A 16,585-nucleotide genomic window follows, 5' to 3' on the forward strand; every position below is an offset into this window, starting at 1 on the left:
TAGCACCCGTGAGCCGAAGCTCAGCAAGAAAACTCAATATGCTCATGAACAGTAATAACATGTCATCAAATCATAAAGTGCATGCCTAGTAGAAATAGCCTTAATCGCGCATGCAAACAAGTTCAAATAAATGTTTGTGGAGTCGTGCGCTTTGAGTAGATGACAAATAAGTCTCTCACTCTAAGGTAGATGACTAGTAAGTCTATCTCGGTTAGATGAATAGTAAGTCAATCTCACTGTCTCGATCAGATGACTCGTAAGTCTATCTCGGTCAGATGACTAGCAAGTCTATCTCGGTCAGATGACTAGTAAGTCTATCTCTGTCAGATGACTAGTAAGTCTATCTCTGAGGTCCCATACTCTCCTAGCCATGTGACTTGTAGGCCACCTTAGTCTTTCCGACTCTGCTCTAAGTAACTAGCCTTTACTAGACAAGCGCTTTTAGTTTTCATCGAACTTGAGGTCAGTCCGGCATTAATGCTCACGATGAGTCATTCAATGCAAATTTCGATTAGATCTAATATTTTACCGGCTCTGAGCTCATGACGCTTATACAGCTCCTGACTCTTAGGTCAATAACACACGACCAGTGCTCAGTACTACTGTTGAGCTTGACTAGTAAGTCACAGCTTCACAGTCAATTCTGACACCATTGCCGATTCTTATTAGTAAGTCAGTGCCACGCACAAGTAAGCAATGCTACCAGGCATATATCGTATGTCAAATATCTGAATGTGGGGCATTCAGCATGCTTTCTTAACAATTGCTAGCATAATTAGGATCATGCATAAACACAGAGACTCAGACTCTGATCAATCTCATATTACCATTCATGGCATGCCCTAACCACATGTTTCTCATGCATCACCTGCATACTGGGTGCAGTTTTCTTACCTCTAGTTTGAGCGTGAAATAACAAATGAAGGACCCTTGAGAACGATCGATCCTTTAATCCCTTAGCGGTCACCTAGTCATAACCAAATACAATCTCCAATTAATGAAATCAACAATAAAAGGGTCTTGACCTAAACCTCACTCCCAGGACCTCGAATTATACTCAAACAGTGAGTAGATTTGATCCCGAGCCTTAGGAATTGAAACCCCAAGCCAAAAACCCTTAAAAACACCCAGAACAGGAATCTGAAGAAACAAGGTAGTGCTGTAGCGCTACCCCCCTAGTACCGCAGTGCTCTAGGCAGACCTGAAACCCCTCAGCTTGCGCTGTAGCGCCCCCTTGTGGGCGCTGTAGCACTACAACCAGGCAGAAATGCCCTAGTTCTTCTCCCCTTCGACTCCAGCATTTCCAACCTGAGCCAAAAGCTTCCAAACCTCATTTTAAGTCCCAATTGAACCCAAAACCCATCTACATATGTCCTAGGCATCACAACCCAAGTAACCCTTGCCAAAAACTCCCATTGAAACTCAACTTTCATACCAAAACTCAAATGGAAAAATAGAGCAAGAACTAAGGTTTTAATGGTCAGAAACTCTTCTCACAGCTTAGGACCCTCTTCAATGGTAAAGCATAACCCAAAACCCTCAAGGCTTGGTTCCCTAGCTTGGTTCCTCAAAAGAAGCTTCAAAAACCAAAGAGAAAAGAGAAGAAGAAGATGATCAGAAGAGGAAGATGAGGATGCTCTGTTTTGCTGCAACTTGATGGCTTACATCTATCTTTAAGGTCAAAAGACCAAAATGCCATCATGCCTAATTAAAATCCATAACAGCCACCAAGGGCAAAATAGTCCTTTCCCGCCTATCTCGTTAATGATAATTAACACCCTCCAATTCCCGATACTCTCAATATTCTCAAATGCTAATAAATCATATCTCATTACCTTTTAATTCCCGATAATGTTCTAATCCTCAAATCACCCCGAGCCCCGAAATTAACCCCATTATGACCAGACCAAAAAACTTGCATTCCAAGATCGTCTCATGTCGAATGGCTCGAACAAATCCACATATAATGTGGTATTATTTGTAATTCACCCACATGCATGAAAATACACAATTACACCCTCAACGGGCCAAATTACTAAAATGCCCTTATAATTAAAAATGAACTCATATGCATGCATTTATCATCATATTATAATATAATTCACATAAATATACATATACTTATTTAATGAAATAATAAATCAATCATGGCCCTCCCGGCCTCCTAATCAAGGTCCTAAACCTTATTAGGAAATTTGGCGCATTACAAGACGCGTGGGGCTGTGGTTGGGCCTGGGTAGTTAAAGATGAAGAGAGGCAGATGGAGAAGGTTGGTATTTTCTTTTAGTTTTTAAATTTCATTTAGTTTATAAAAACCCTAATTTTTTATTTAATTATTTTGAATTTTATAAAAAAATATTAAATTGTAATAAAAAATTATTTTAAAAGAAATTAAAATGTGGTTTAATGTGGACTGCACACGTGTCCCTAACAAAGCACTAACAGAATCCTAAGTAACGAAATTGGATGGAATTACAGTTTTAGGATGTTTGGGTACTTTCCCTGCTAAAAAAAAAGATTGGGTCTATTCCAGGTATTTTCCCCAAACATTGGGTACTTATGCCGCAAATATCCCTTAATATTATGGTAGCATTTTGTTGTTTTGATGTTATTATTAGGATGGAGATGTTATTATTGTTGTTTTTTTTATTCTATGTTTGCATTTTAAAGATGTTATTGTTGTTGTTTTAATGTTATATTAGCACTTCATTCATTGGTTTAGGACTTATTTGTTAAAAATAAATAAATGAATTTGTTGTAAATTTAATATTTCAATCATAAACTTAACATGTTGAGGACTTAATATGGTAATTTTAAGGTCTTATGGTATGTTTACTAATAAGTAATGAGAATCATATTTGTTGTAATCATTCTCATTTATTTGTTTACTTTTATTTAGTAATAGGAATACTTTATGGGGCCCACATGAATTTTGGAGAAAACAATGGAAAAATTCCCCTTCCCATTTTCTTAAGTAATGTACTTACTAGTAATAAAATTTTATTTATTTTATTTTATTTTTTATTATTAAAAATTAAAAGAAAAATTTACTCTAAAAATTCTAGTCTTCAAAAAAATATAAACTTTCTATAAAGAGTAATTTAGTCAAATTAAAGCATTCTGATTACCTTTTCTAGTTATGTAAACAAAGTAAAATACTTATGATTCCCTTTCTGGTCAGTTTAGTAAACAACATAATAAAATAATGATTCTGATTCTTTAATATTTTATCCTCATTCATTTCTCCTATTGATTTATTTCGATTACGATTATAGTTTAGTAAATGTGTCATTAATGTAGCATTATTACTAAATAATGTTTAGTTATTTAACTAATTTTATATTGTATGTTTTTTTTATTTGTTAATCTTTTTAATATTAAAATTTAGGTTAAAAGATAAAAAAAATCGTTTTGATTAGATTTTGAGACCAAATTGAATTGAATTGTATGCTCATTTCCAACATTCAACCTTAAATTAGATAGGATTAGTTTAGAGGTAAAAAGATTAGATCAATCGGATGAGAACCCCTACATATTAGTATTGAAGATTGGGATAGTAGGGTGTCATATGATTATATATATTGTATGAAATATTTACCAATTAAAAGAAAAATGAAAAAAAAAACAAACAAATTTTTAATAATCATAATCTCAAACCTTCTAATTCATTTTTTAAATCAAAGTACTGCACTTTATTTAAATCATAGGCTCCTTCGATATAATACAATGGATATAATTCGAGATATAAGTGATCTAGGATTGCACGATGCTTTTGTTAGGGTTTATACTCTAAAAGCATATGTAAAGATATTTCTATCTGAAAGACAATAAAAGTGCATTTTTCTTATAATTTTATATCTAGATTATTATCTGAATAATTAATATAAATATAAAAAAATCATATTCATTTATGAGAGTACAATCTTGTATGAGTATGAAAGGATTAAGATCATAAATAGTTAATAAAATAGTCAGTACATATTAAAGTACGGAATCTTTAATGAATGGTTTCTACTACGGTTCACTAAGCATTCTTGAATGCATGTGATCTAGATCCGAATTATTGATGTAGATAGACATCTTAGTGAATGCACTTTATAGAATTAGATTATATATGACAAGACTGATGTGAATTAATTTCTTTATAAACTTACCATTTGCAATAAAGATTTAATCATATCAACATGATGATCATATGTAGAACAGTCTGAAACTCGAGTAGTCATGAACTCATATTCATGTCTATTGAGTCTTTTTTATTCACTCATTAAGGTTTGTTTGTATATCAGGTTAATGACTTTTGTTTTGGAGATTCAATGGCATGGATGGCTAGGAATATTCTTTTACAAGATTTAGAATCCAAACTTTCCTAACAGATTGTATATTGGTTCACTTAAAGGTTAACTATTCATTAGTGAATTAATAATACTTAAGTTAAGGAACAAGTGATAATTAGAAGGATAAATGGTAATTTTGACAAGCTCTAATTTACGAACCAATAATTTGAGGACATAACTACATAAAGTGATTATATCAATAAGCTACATGAGATAATTCTATAAATATAATTCTATAATTATTAAGAGTGCAATTCCATATTTATAGTGGAGTAATAATAGAATTAATAAATAAAATTATTTAATTAAAGAGTTTAATCGATAATCTAGTTTATTGGAGCTTAGAATTATAGGTTCATGGTTCCTAAGTCACCTCTATACAGTCTAGGGTGTGAATGTAAGTGACAAATTAAAAGGAAAAATGAATAATTTGCAAGCGAATTAATTTTCCAGTGCAAAGATATAATTATTAGATAATTATATGTATTAACTAATTAATCAAATCTAACTAATATGTTTATATTAGTTATATAATATTAATTGATTTTAAGTTAATTAATATTAAGAGATAATAATATTAAATTATTATATAATAATAATTTAATTAAGTTTTATAAGATAAAGTTAATTTTTAATTAACTAATATTTATGCATATTTGAAATAAGACATTATTTTAAATAAATAGATATTTTATCTTATAAAATAAAATAAATAAAGGGAAAATTGAGTTTTTTTGCTTAATGGGGGGTTGTAACTAAAAATAGTGCTAGCCATTTTGATCATTTGAAAATGAGGCCACTTATGGATACTATATCCAAAATACCCCTCTCATTTTGAACCTCCCACTTCTCTTTTATTTTTTCCCACTCTCTCTTTCTCTCAGTTCACAGTCGCTCACAACCTCCCCATCGATCCAGCAAGACCCCACCACACCCCCACACCCCCCAACAACCTCCTCGTCAATTCCTCGAGACCCCGCACGACGACCGCCCTCGTCGATTCCCCGAGACCTCGCACGGCGAGTGCCCATACCCTCGTCTCTTATAAAACTCTGAAGCACTCAATCACCTTCTCCTCCACCTCTAATAAATGGTCCCCAACCCACAGAATTAACAAAGCCAAAGGTTAAGGTCAATTTCCCTTGATTTTTTTTTTTAATTTTTTGTTTGAATTTTGTGGCATTCTTTGTTTATTGCATACATTAGGCATCTCATTGTGCATATTGATCTGCTTTGTTTGAATTTTTTTGGAATGGGTATGTTGAAAGACGTGTGTGAGTTTTTGCTTGGTTTTTTTTATGTTGCTCTATGGTTTGATGGGCATCAATGGGTAGGCATTTATGGAATTGATGGATACTCGATAGGTTTTTGAAGGGGCTCGATGCATGCTCGATTGGATTCGATATGTTAGGTCATTTGGGGTTTCAGGTTTTTGCTTCTGTGGTTCGATGCATGCTCGATTGTGGTTCAATGCATGCTCGATTGGGTTCGCCAGGGTAGGCCCATTAGGGGTTCCAGGTTTAATATTGAGGGATTAGATGCATGCTCAATGGGGGTTCGATGCATACTCAATGGATTGGGTATTTTGTTGGGTTTGATGCATGCTTTAGGGTTGTTCGATAGGGTGGGCCTTATGGGTTCCAGGAGCGGGTTCGATGGTGATTCAATGCATGCTCAAGTGATGTTCGATGGGTAGATTTTTTATGGAAATTTCCAGTTCGATAGGGGCTCACCAGGCGTTCGATGGGTACTCGATAGAGGTTTGATGGTTGCATGTATGTTTATTGTTGGGTTTTTCATGTGACTTTGTTTAACTGTATTTTTTTTTTTTTTTTGCAGATGCCAAAGTTCCTTTTTCCTTGACAGATCACTTTCTCAATCGAGTCACATATAGGGGTAATGGTTACTTTAAAACAATCAAGGACAAGTTTGAAGAGCTCAGGTTGATAAAATGGGTGAAGGAATCCCCTTTCAAACAATTTTTCGTGGCTGAGAAGTTAGAATTCTTTGCATCTCTCATACATCAATTAATGTTGCGCAAGATCCAGTGCAACAAAGAGGATGAGTTTCATTTACATTTGGGATCTAGACCCTGTAGATTTGGTAGAGGCGAGTTTGCTTTGGTTACGGGGTTGAACTTCAATACCGGGCCATTTGAGACTGATTTAAAGAAACATTTGGCTAGTGACGGCTTAATCAAGGAGTACTTTAATGATGAAGAAAAAGTGAACACAATGCACTTGGAGGCTGCTTTAAAAGACTACACTGTAGTTGAAGATGCCTACAAGTTGGGCCTATGTTTCTTTCTTGAGGGGGTTTTACTTGCACAAGAGGGCAAGTTAAATGTCTAGATAGATTCGCTGAAGATGGTGGAGGACACTAAGTACTTCTTTACTTGCCCATGGGAGAAGGTGTCTTTTAGCAAGCTTAAGGATGCATGTCAGAAAGATATGCATCATCAGAAGAGGAACTATGAGAAGAAGAAGGATGCCAAGGGGAAACAAAAAGAAGCGGAATACAATTTGTATGGTTATGTCCCTGCATTACAGTATTGGGCATATGAGGCCATCCAGCAGTTTGCACGTGAGTATGCTATTAACCATGGAAACATCTTTCCGAGGATGCTCAGTTGGTCGAGCAATAAGGGGTGTCCTATTTCTAAGGCTGACCTTGCATCGATGTTCAAGAAGATGAGTGTAAGTTCTTCTATATTATGTCAAAATATATTATTCTTTGGTGGTTTCAAACTAACTTGATGCTTTGTGTTTAATGCAGTTGCTTGTGTTGTCCATGTTGAATCCCAGACCTTCAGAGATAGATTATTATAGCACTCTAACTGAGGGTGATGCTCCCTTGTATCTTGGCTTGGGCCAAGAAGAAGAGGATGAAACTCCCTCTAATTTTTTAGCAGGTGAAGGAGATAGCTGCTGAGGTTGGGAAAGCAGCCAACATTTTTTTTGATGGTGTCCCTGATGATGAGAATACCCTAGTCCCCATTGGCCCCACACCCTCAGCCACAGCCCCATCGGTAGTTGCGGCCCCAACTCTTGATCAACCTGATTTATGAAAGGTGTTGGAGAGGTTGGAGAGAATCGAGAGTTGTCAGGATACCATCCTGTAGAATCAGGCGGCCATCATGGATGTTTTCAATAAGATCTTAACATTTTTATAAGATCTTCGAAGAGACACGATGGAGAATGATTCTGATTCCGACACACTTCACCTACCAGATGATTATGCCATACATGGCATAGGCGATCCTCCGCCGATAGTACTCACAGCAGATCCTGAGACCCCAGGTGTTGCAAATTATAGAACCTGGGGATGTTGTCGGGGTAAAGTTTGGATTGGCCAAGAGGAAAAGATGCAAACCTAAAAAATTTGAAGACTACACCGACCCAACCAAGAAGAAACCTCGTGTGGATGTGATCGACATCGTGCCATTAGTCATCGACCCTCTAAAGAAGCCACTTGCAAGATAGTACAGGACAGTCGGCAAGTGGTTGCTTGGTGATATTTCGAACAAGACGAAGAGGGATGTCCAAACTGGAATGCATGGTCCAAGTTGGTTTCTGACGCTTAAGACACCACAGTTTTGGATTGATGATGGGGTAGGTAATTTTTTTAATATCTTTTATCTTGTTTGTATTTCTAAAATTTGCATGTGGGTTGAATAGGGTTCGATGGGTACTTGGCAGGGGTTGAAATGGGTCTGTTTCCTGGTTCGATGTGGGTTAGATAGGCATTCAATAGGGTTCGATGGTGTGTTCAATGGGTAGAGAAAGATGTTGTAGTTCTAGTAGCTTCAATTTGGGTTTGATAGGGTTCGATGGTGTGTTCAATGGGTAGGTAGATGTTATGGTTGTAGGGGTCCGATATGGGTTCAATAGGTAGAGGCAGATGTTGTGGTTGTAGGGGTTCGATAAGGTTCGATGGTGTATCGATGGGTAGAGGCAGATGATGTGGATGTAGGGGTTCAATAGGGGTTCGATAAGGGTTCCATTTGGGTTCAATGGGGGTTTGATTGGGATGGTTTTAAAAATTTCTTTCTTATTATTTTTGCAGCATATTGATGCGACCGATCATATGCTATGTAGGCGTCGCCAGTTCTATCCCGGGGCATATCGGCAAGATGTCGTTGTCATGAATATTATGTTCTCACAAGTGGTACCGGCCCGTTATGATGCATATCAGAATGCCAAGTAAGAGGATAAGAAAAGTTTTTGTGGGATTCAGATGCGTTGTCAATGATTACGAGCATTGACAATCAATTTATGGCGTCGTGGAAGGGGTTAGACACTGTATATTGGTGCCAGAACTACCTTCAAGCGCATTAGTTTTGTAACGCCCTGCAAATAGGGTTCATTACCATGTGTGTTTAAAATTAGTGTTGGACTCGCTAAACGAGTCGTTTGGAAAAAACGTGTGATTAAGCCACTAATGGTTTAGGTATTTAAAATTTTGGTCAAGTCATAAACATTTTCATTAAGAAAAAACTTTGGTCTTTATATGCGATCCCCAAAATACAAGTTTAAAATTCGATTACAATTCCAAGGTTACAAAATAAGCCGACCTTGGCGGCAAAACTGGGTCCAATCCGACCTTCCTTGAAAGTTCTCGGTCGTGGTGGTCGAGCGAACTAAATATGTACATGTCACTGCTATCGCTCTCTAACTCATGGCTGGCCAAGGTTCTCCTTACCCTTACCTGCACCACATTGCACCTGTGACCCAAAAGACTCAGCAAGAAAACATATTCAAATAATTCACGGAATAATACAGCAAGCTTAGCAGTAATAATTGGAACTAAGCTTAAACATTATTTAGATCAACAACCATAGGGTTGCACTCCCTTTATATTGTTATGGCACTCGAGCCAGTCAAGTGCTTGGTGCACTCCCAAGGTTGCCCAGCCATAGTTGCATGCACTCAACACGCGCGTAATGCCGGTCTCAGCTCATAGGTCGAGTCTTATAGATTCTTGACTTATAAGTCGAGCCTCAAAGACCCTCAACTCATAAGTCTAGCCCCCTGAAATCAAGTCTGCCCTCAACTAGTAAGTCGATCTTTAACAATATACAACAACAGATCCTCGGCTTATAAACCAAGCTTCCTTGCCATAGCAGACAATCACATAATATGTTTATCACACATACAAATACAATTCATTGCAATACATGAAAACATATATACACAGGCATAATCATAATCATGTGCATTTACAGGGCCAACGCCCAAATCAAGACTATATTCAGCATTTGGGCCAAGCCTTAATCATGTATATCATATTCTGGGTGCAGTTTTCTTACCATTGGTCAAAGTACAAGCTACCAATGATTGACCCTTGAGTACGATCCCTGATCCGAGCCCCTAGCGATGACCTAGTCACAACCATGATAAATAATCCTGTCAATAACGAGTGAATAAAGGCTTCTGGACCGAGTCCTAGCCTCTGGGACATCGAATTCCACTAAACTGAGTAGTAGGATCAATCCTGATCCCTAAGGATTGAGTTCTCACACTCAAAAACCCTTTTGGGGTTCAAAACCCCTTAAGCGTCACGGCCCTAAGCCCCTGTGCCGTGCCCTCGCAACAGAGCCCTTACCAGGCTCCATGGGTTCAAGATGGTCGTGGCCCGACCCCTTCAAACCCAAAATTCTTGGGTTTTCCCTCAACCAAACCCAATCAAAATTACCCAAAATCAACCTTAAAACCTCAATTCAATTCCCATAGCAGATACAACACTTTCCAGCAACAGAACCCAACTCAAAACTTGATGGAAAACTTATCAAAAATCCAAAATTCAATCCAAATCTAAGGTCCTAGAAAAGCTTCAACTAAATGAATTTAATCTCATAAATCAGAGTGATTTCTTACCTCCAATGGCTGTCTTATGATCCCAAGCTGCTCCTCGCTTAATCCTAGACACCAAACCTTCAATTTCCTATGCTTAGTTCCTTCAATTTCTCAAAGTTCCCAAGTCCCCAAGGAGAGAGAAAGCTACGGGAGAGAGAGATAGAACTTTTCTTCTTTCTTTCTTTCTGAATGTTTCTAAGGCTCCAGTTGCCTAAGACCCAACTCAAACTTTTTGCCAAAAAGTCCAAAATGCCCTTATAACTAACTTAAATCCTTTAGTGACATCAAGGGCAATTACGTCAATTGCCACTACCTGCCAAATCCTCGAGTGTTCGTCTAAATTCTCCAATTATCTCCAAATAATAAACGTTTAATCCTTCATTACCCGATAAACCCCGATAATGAGCTAAGGTACCAAAATACCCCTAGGCTCATCCCGAGCCGGGTATTTAACCCCGTTGTGTCTTTTCCGCTAACTTGCTCACTAGGATCGCCTTACGTCGAGTAACCCAAATATATCCACAAAATAATGTGGTCTCAATCATACACATGCATATTTACAATTATACCCTCAACGTGACAAAATTACTAAAAAGTCTTCTAATAAGAAATAGGCCCACACACATATTTAATATTTCTAAACATGCAAGCATAATTATATTATAATATAATTCATATAATGACATTATCATAATACATTAGCACATAATTAAAACAATTATTGGGTGATTGTGACAGTTAGAATCCCGCGATCGGCAGGGGGAAAGACCGAGTAAAAGTTGTACAATTCCACATTGCTTGGGGAAGGTCAAATGTGATGATTCTAAGATTGTGTAGGTGTGGGACTACACAGTTGAAGATTGTTTAAATGGATTGATGGGTACTACCTATGCCAACAAGATGAATCTTATTTTTGGTAGCTCATCACTTGAGAACTCCAAAGTTAAGCGTACTTGACCTGGAGTAGTCTCATGTTGGGTTGGGTGACCTCTTGGGAAGTTTTCCCAGGAATCATGCAAGTGAGGACAAAGCACGCTGGAAAGACTCGTGTTGGTTTGTAGGGCCAGTCATCATTCCAGAAAGCAGTCATAGTGACGTGGGGCATTACAAATGGTATCAGAGCCTTGATCTAGCCGAAAGTGTGGCCGGTGAGGACATCAAACCCTTAAGGGGGGTGATTCTAGCAGTTAGAATTTTGGGATCCGCAGGGGGAAAGACTGGATAAAAGTTGTGCAATCCCACATCGCTTGGGGAAGGTTAAGTGTGATGATTCTAAGAGGGTGTAGGTATGGGACTACACAGTTGAAGATGGCTTAAATGGATTGATGGGTACTACCTATGCCAACAGGATGCATCTTCTTTTCGTTAGCCCATCACTTGAGAACTCTAAAGTTAAGTGTCCTTGACCTGGAGTAGTCTCATAATGGGTGATCTCCTGGGAAGTTTTCCTAAGAAGCATGCAAGTGAGGATAAAGCACAATGGAAAGACTCGTGTTGGTTTGTAAGGCTAGTCGTCATTCCAGAAGCAGCCATAGTGACGTGGGGCGTTACAGGTTTGCAGTTGAAGCATCCATTTCTACTTGGACTTTGAATGTTTATGATTCAGACGTGACAGTGATAAGTGACAAACAACTGCAATCCGTTATGAAGTCATAGTCTACTTTGTTCCCATCATTTTTATTATAGTCACATCTATTCCAGGACGACCCTCGGTTGACGATCCCACCTGGAGCTCAAATATCCAAAGAGTTCAAGGTGAACCGCATGCCAGTTGATTCAGTACCCCAAACCAAAGTCAGGTAATCAAAATTCTTGGTTTAAGTTATCTTAATTTGGGTTCGATAGGGGGTTATATGTATGTTTGATAGGGTTCGATAAAAGTTCAATAGGGTTACGATGGGTAGAGGCATATTACCTGTATCTAGTTATCTTAATTTGGGTTCAATAGAGTTCGATGGGGGTACGATTGGGGGTTAGATGTATGCTCGATAGGGTTCGATAGGGGTACGAGGTAGGTTCAATGGATAGAGGCATATTATATGGTTCTAGTTATCTTAATTTGGGTTCGATAGAGTTTGATGGGGGGTTCGACGTATGTTCGATAGGGTTAGATAGGGGTTCGATGGATTGATTTGCACCTTTTTATTATTCAAGTTTTTTATATTAAATTTTATGTTGATTTTGTTACTAATGCAGTTTATGTTTCATTCACATTGCAGATTGTGGTGTCTATGCCATCAAGCACATTAAGCACTTATTGGGTAGGCTACCACTTCACACGATTTGCGATGACAACATGGAGTAGTTCAGAAACAAATGGACAGTTGACTTTTGGAATCAGAATGTTAGGCATTGAACATTCTCTTCTTGTTATATTTCTGTGCATAAAATTTAAGTTATTATTCATTAACAAAAATTAGCACTAAAAATTCAAGCGACAAAAAATCATTAACGACAATAAAATACAGAAAAAATAACCTGACCAATCCATTTTAAATAAAATACTGCAAAAATTATACTCAGATCCGAGCTTTGCATGAGGACTTGTTGTGGCCACGACCACCGCATCTACTGCACTTACGTATTTTCACATCTTTTTCCCCGCCTTATGGCCAACGATTTGTCCTTGGTCTTCCTAGCTTTGGCATCTTTGGACGACCAACTTGTTGTTTCTCTTTGGGTACACCAACTACCATATTCTTAATGTCATCTGGAAGTATCCAATCATCCTCTTTCCCAGTTGGGTAAATGGTTTCTTTGTACGAATTCCTCCATGACTCAATGGTGTAAAATGGTGAACACAAAGAGTAAAGGTTCACCCCACGCTCTATAGCCGCGGCAGCTGCATGGGGAAAAGGTATCCCTATGAGCTGGAATACCCCACATGAGCATGATTTCGTCATCAAATTCACCTCAACATCACCGTCTGCACCAATTACATGAAAATCGAATTGGCCAAGGGCATAGAGATTCATGAACCTTCCTTTGCTATCATTGTTCGATACATCTGCCTCCATCAGGGTGGATAATTTGGTGGTAGTCTTCTCTATCACATTACGTCGTTCAGAAAACCAAGACTGTAGTGTGAACCGAATGAGTTAATAAAAATTGTAACTGGAAAGGTTCTCGCATCCTTGGTCTTGTTGTTGAAGCTTTCAACGTAGTTTCTTGTCATTATATTGTATCTTTTCCCAGGAAAGAAAGTAAAAGACCACTTATCAAAACCAATTCCCTCCAAATAGGAAGCTATGGGAGGAACCATTCGCTTAATAGTTTCAAAATGCTTTAGACATTCGGTCTTCTTCCGTGCATAGGTTGCTACCCAGATCTCATTGTAACAGTGATTAGTCTTGAACTTAGCTTTCACATTCATACTGATGTGATGGTAGCATGCGTCATGGTAGGCATCACGAAAGACAACCTCTAGAGCATGAATAATGCTAGCGTTCCTATCTGACACAAAAGTCAAGTCATCAACGTCCCCAATGGCTTCCTTCAACTTCGTCGTGAAATATTTCCAAGAGTTATGGTTCTCAGTATCCACCAACTCGAACGCAATTGGATATAAATGACTATTCACATCCAAAGCAAGACACATAACATATGGCCACCGTACTTGTTCTTCTAGAACGTGCCATTCACACATATCAAAAGACGAAAAATTCTAAATCCCCTCCTACAAAATCCAAGGGAAAAAAAGAAATATAGGAAACAACCATCTTCAGTGATAAAATCAGTAATTGTACCTGGATTCTTTTACTGCAACATGTGCAAGTAGGATGGCAACTCACAATACGAATCTTCATATGTCCCCCTAACATACCTAAGTGTCTTCTCTCTACATCTCCATGCCTTTTCATAGCTCATATCAATACCAAAAATTTTCTTCGTATCTTTCTTTATGTTGTTTTCCATGTTGCTGGTCCCATCAACTACGTATTTGTTCTTTATAAGGTGCACAACGACCCATGGTGCAGCTTGACGATGCCCTTTTTGTCGCACTTCTAGTAAGCATGTGTGTACGCTCTTGTACATCATGATTTCAAACATGGGGGACATTGGTAGTTTTTTCCCTCTCAGTCCCCAACAACAGTCAGGATCTTTGCATGTGATATACCACACGTCAGTACCAGAATTTTTCACCATATACTCAAAGTTATTCTTCATTGCAGATAGAACAGCTTTGGTTTTTAAATCAATCTTGTCCTCAAAAGTCTTCCCAATATATATTTCTCCCATTGGTGCACCAGAAGGTGAGGAATGGATTTTGGCAGATGCCTCAATATCTTCTTTTGTAAACATTGGGGCACTCCATCTAGTGTGATCTTTTCTTGATACAATTGTCTCCCTCCACCTAGTGTTATCATCTGTCCTAGCAGGACGATTACTACTTCTAGCAGGTGTTCGACGTCCTTGAGTTGGGAGGTGTGCCTATGCAAGAGGTAGTCCTGACTCTTCTTCTACTTGTTGGGCTAGGGAAATGTCTAACTCCTCATTTGAAACATTTTCACTATAATACGAGTCATCCTCGGAACCATCATCATTATCTTCAAAGAAATTACCAACTCAATCATCATTTACATAGGGATCGTACTCATATGCCTCAAGCACACATGTGGGACCTCCATGTGGTATATCAAGCTGAACAGTAGCCATCAGATCAGTAACTGGAACAAAAGTGCCCACCTCACTAGGATGCTTGTAACTGCTACCAGCAAGAGATGGATCGACATTGGTCGTGTCTTTTTTGTTGACACTGGGAGAATGATCTGATATGACATTCTTCTTAACTGAAGTCACACATAAGGTTATTCATTCTTTCAAGCTTCTTCCTAAGAATACACGAACTTGAGGATCATTCCTCAATTGAACCGGTGTAAATGGTTGGTCGCCGCATACGTACGACACCTCGAGTTTCAATTCATACACCTCTCTATCCACCAAAAATGTCTCGTGTAGTATGTCAAGTAGTTGCAATTAAGTGGCATCATTCTCTACTGGTATCACTTTACCTTCAGCATCCTTAAAATACCATTTCCTACCATCTGTTTCCCAAACACCATTGTAAGAAACAAATACATACACAGTCAAACCTGAAATGAAAAAAAAAACACAAATACAATTAGCTGAAAAATTAGAAAAAAAATCAACAAGCATGCATCGAGGATGCCATCGAGTATGCCTCAACGGCCATCGAGCAAGAAATAATACCCATCAAGCACACCAAAAAACAAAATGAAAATGCACACCATCGAGCATGCATCGAATAAACATCTAGCATGCATGAAAACATGCAAAATCACTCTACCATCGAGCTTATATCGAACAGGCTTCGAGTAATAATCGAGCATGTATGAAAACATGCAAAATCACACTGTCATCGAGCTTATATTGCGTAACAATCGAGAATGTATGAATCTTGAGAATGCACATGACCATCGAGCCATCATCGAGCAGGCATCGAATAACCATTAAGCATGCATGAAATTGTGAGAATGCACATTACCATCGAGCATGCATTGAGCAGGTATCGAGTAACCATCGAGCAAGCATGTAACCATAAAAAATGATGTGCCATCAAGCCTGCTTCGAGCAAGCATCGAGCAACCATTGAGCACAACTCAAACCCAAAACAGTTGTACAAAACGCAGATCGACAAAAAACAAAAAAACAAAACTAAAAATATGAGAAAATATCGCTCAGATCTATTCGAAATGCCCCAAAAAGTTTAAAGAAAACATCACTAATCCAAATATTTAAGAAAAAATTTCTTACCCATAAGTTTTTACTCCAAGATTCCTCAAAATTTACTTTGGTCTTGATCTCTACAAATGGCTTCCTCTTAGGGAGGAGCTTGCCTGTTGGTATTGCTCGGATCTCTACCCATGGTGCTCTTAGTGGTGTTGTGAGGTGAGGTGAGTGAGAGAGAGTGAACCAAGAGAGAGAGGAGTAAACAAGAAGAGGGTAGGGAATTGTGGCACGCGCATTTTGGGTACTGTCAAAACTTTTGGCATTATTTTGAAATGATCAAAGAGCTTAGTATATTTTTGACTTAATACCCCACATTAAGCATAAAATTTCAAATTTCCCTAAATAAATGAGAAAATTTCATGTGGCATTTAAGTGCCACATGTCTTGCACAGTGACTGAAGCTAGCCCTAGGGTGAAACCCACTACTAGCATGACACAAATTCAGTAGATACTTATTTCTAGGCGGTCTCAGGAGAGGCAATCACAAGTTTCAAAAACCTAAAAAATACTCAGAGAGAAAAAGATTAACTTTTCTCTAATTCACTTAAAGATTTCCCTTCTCCAAATCTCTAAAGCTCATGTCTTGAGTAGATCTAGCAATAAAAAATGTATCCTTATCATTCTACGTGCCCACACACGTCC

The sequence above is a fragment of the Humulus lupulus genome, chromosome 3 (assembly GCF_963169125.1).
Source record: "Humulus lupulus chromosome 3, drHumLupu1.1, whole genome shotgun sequence".
In the NCBI taxonomy this organism is placed as follows: domain Eukaryota; kingdom Viridiplantae; phylum Streptophyta; class Magnoliopsida; order Rosales; family Cannabaceae; genus Humulus; species Humulus lupulus.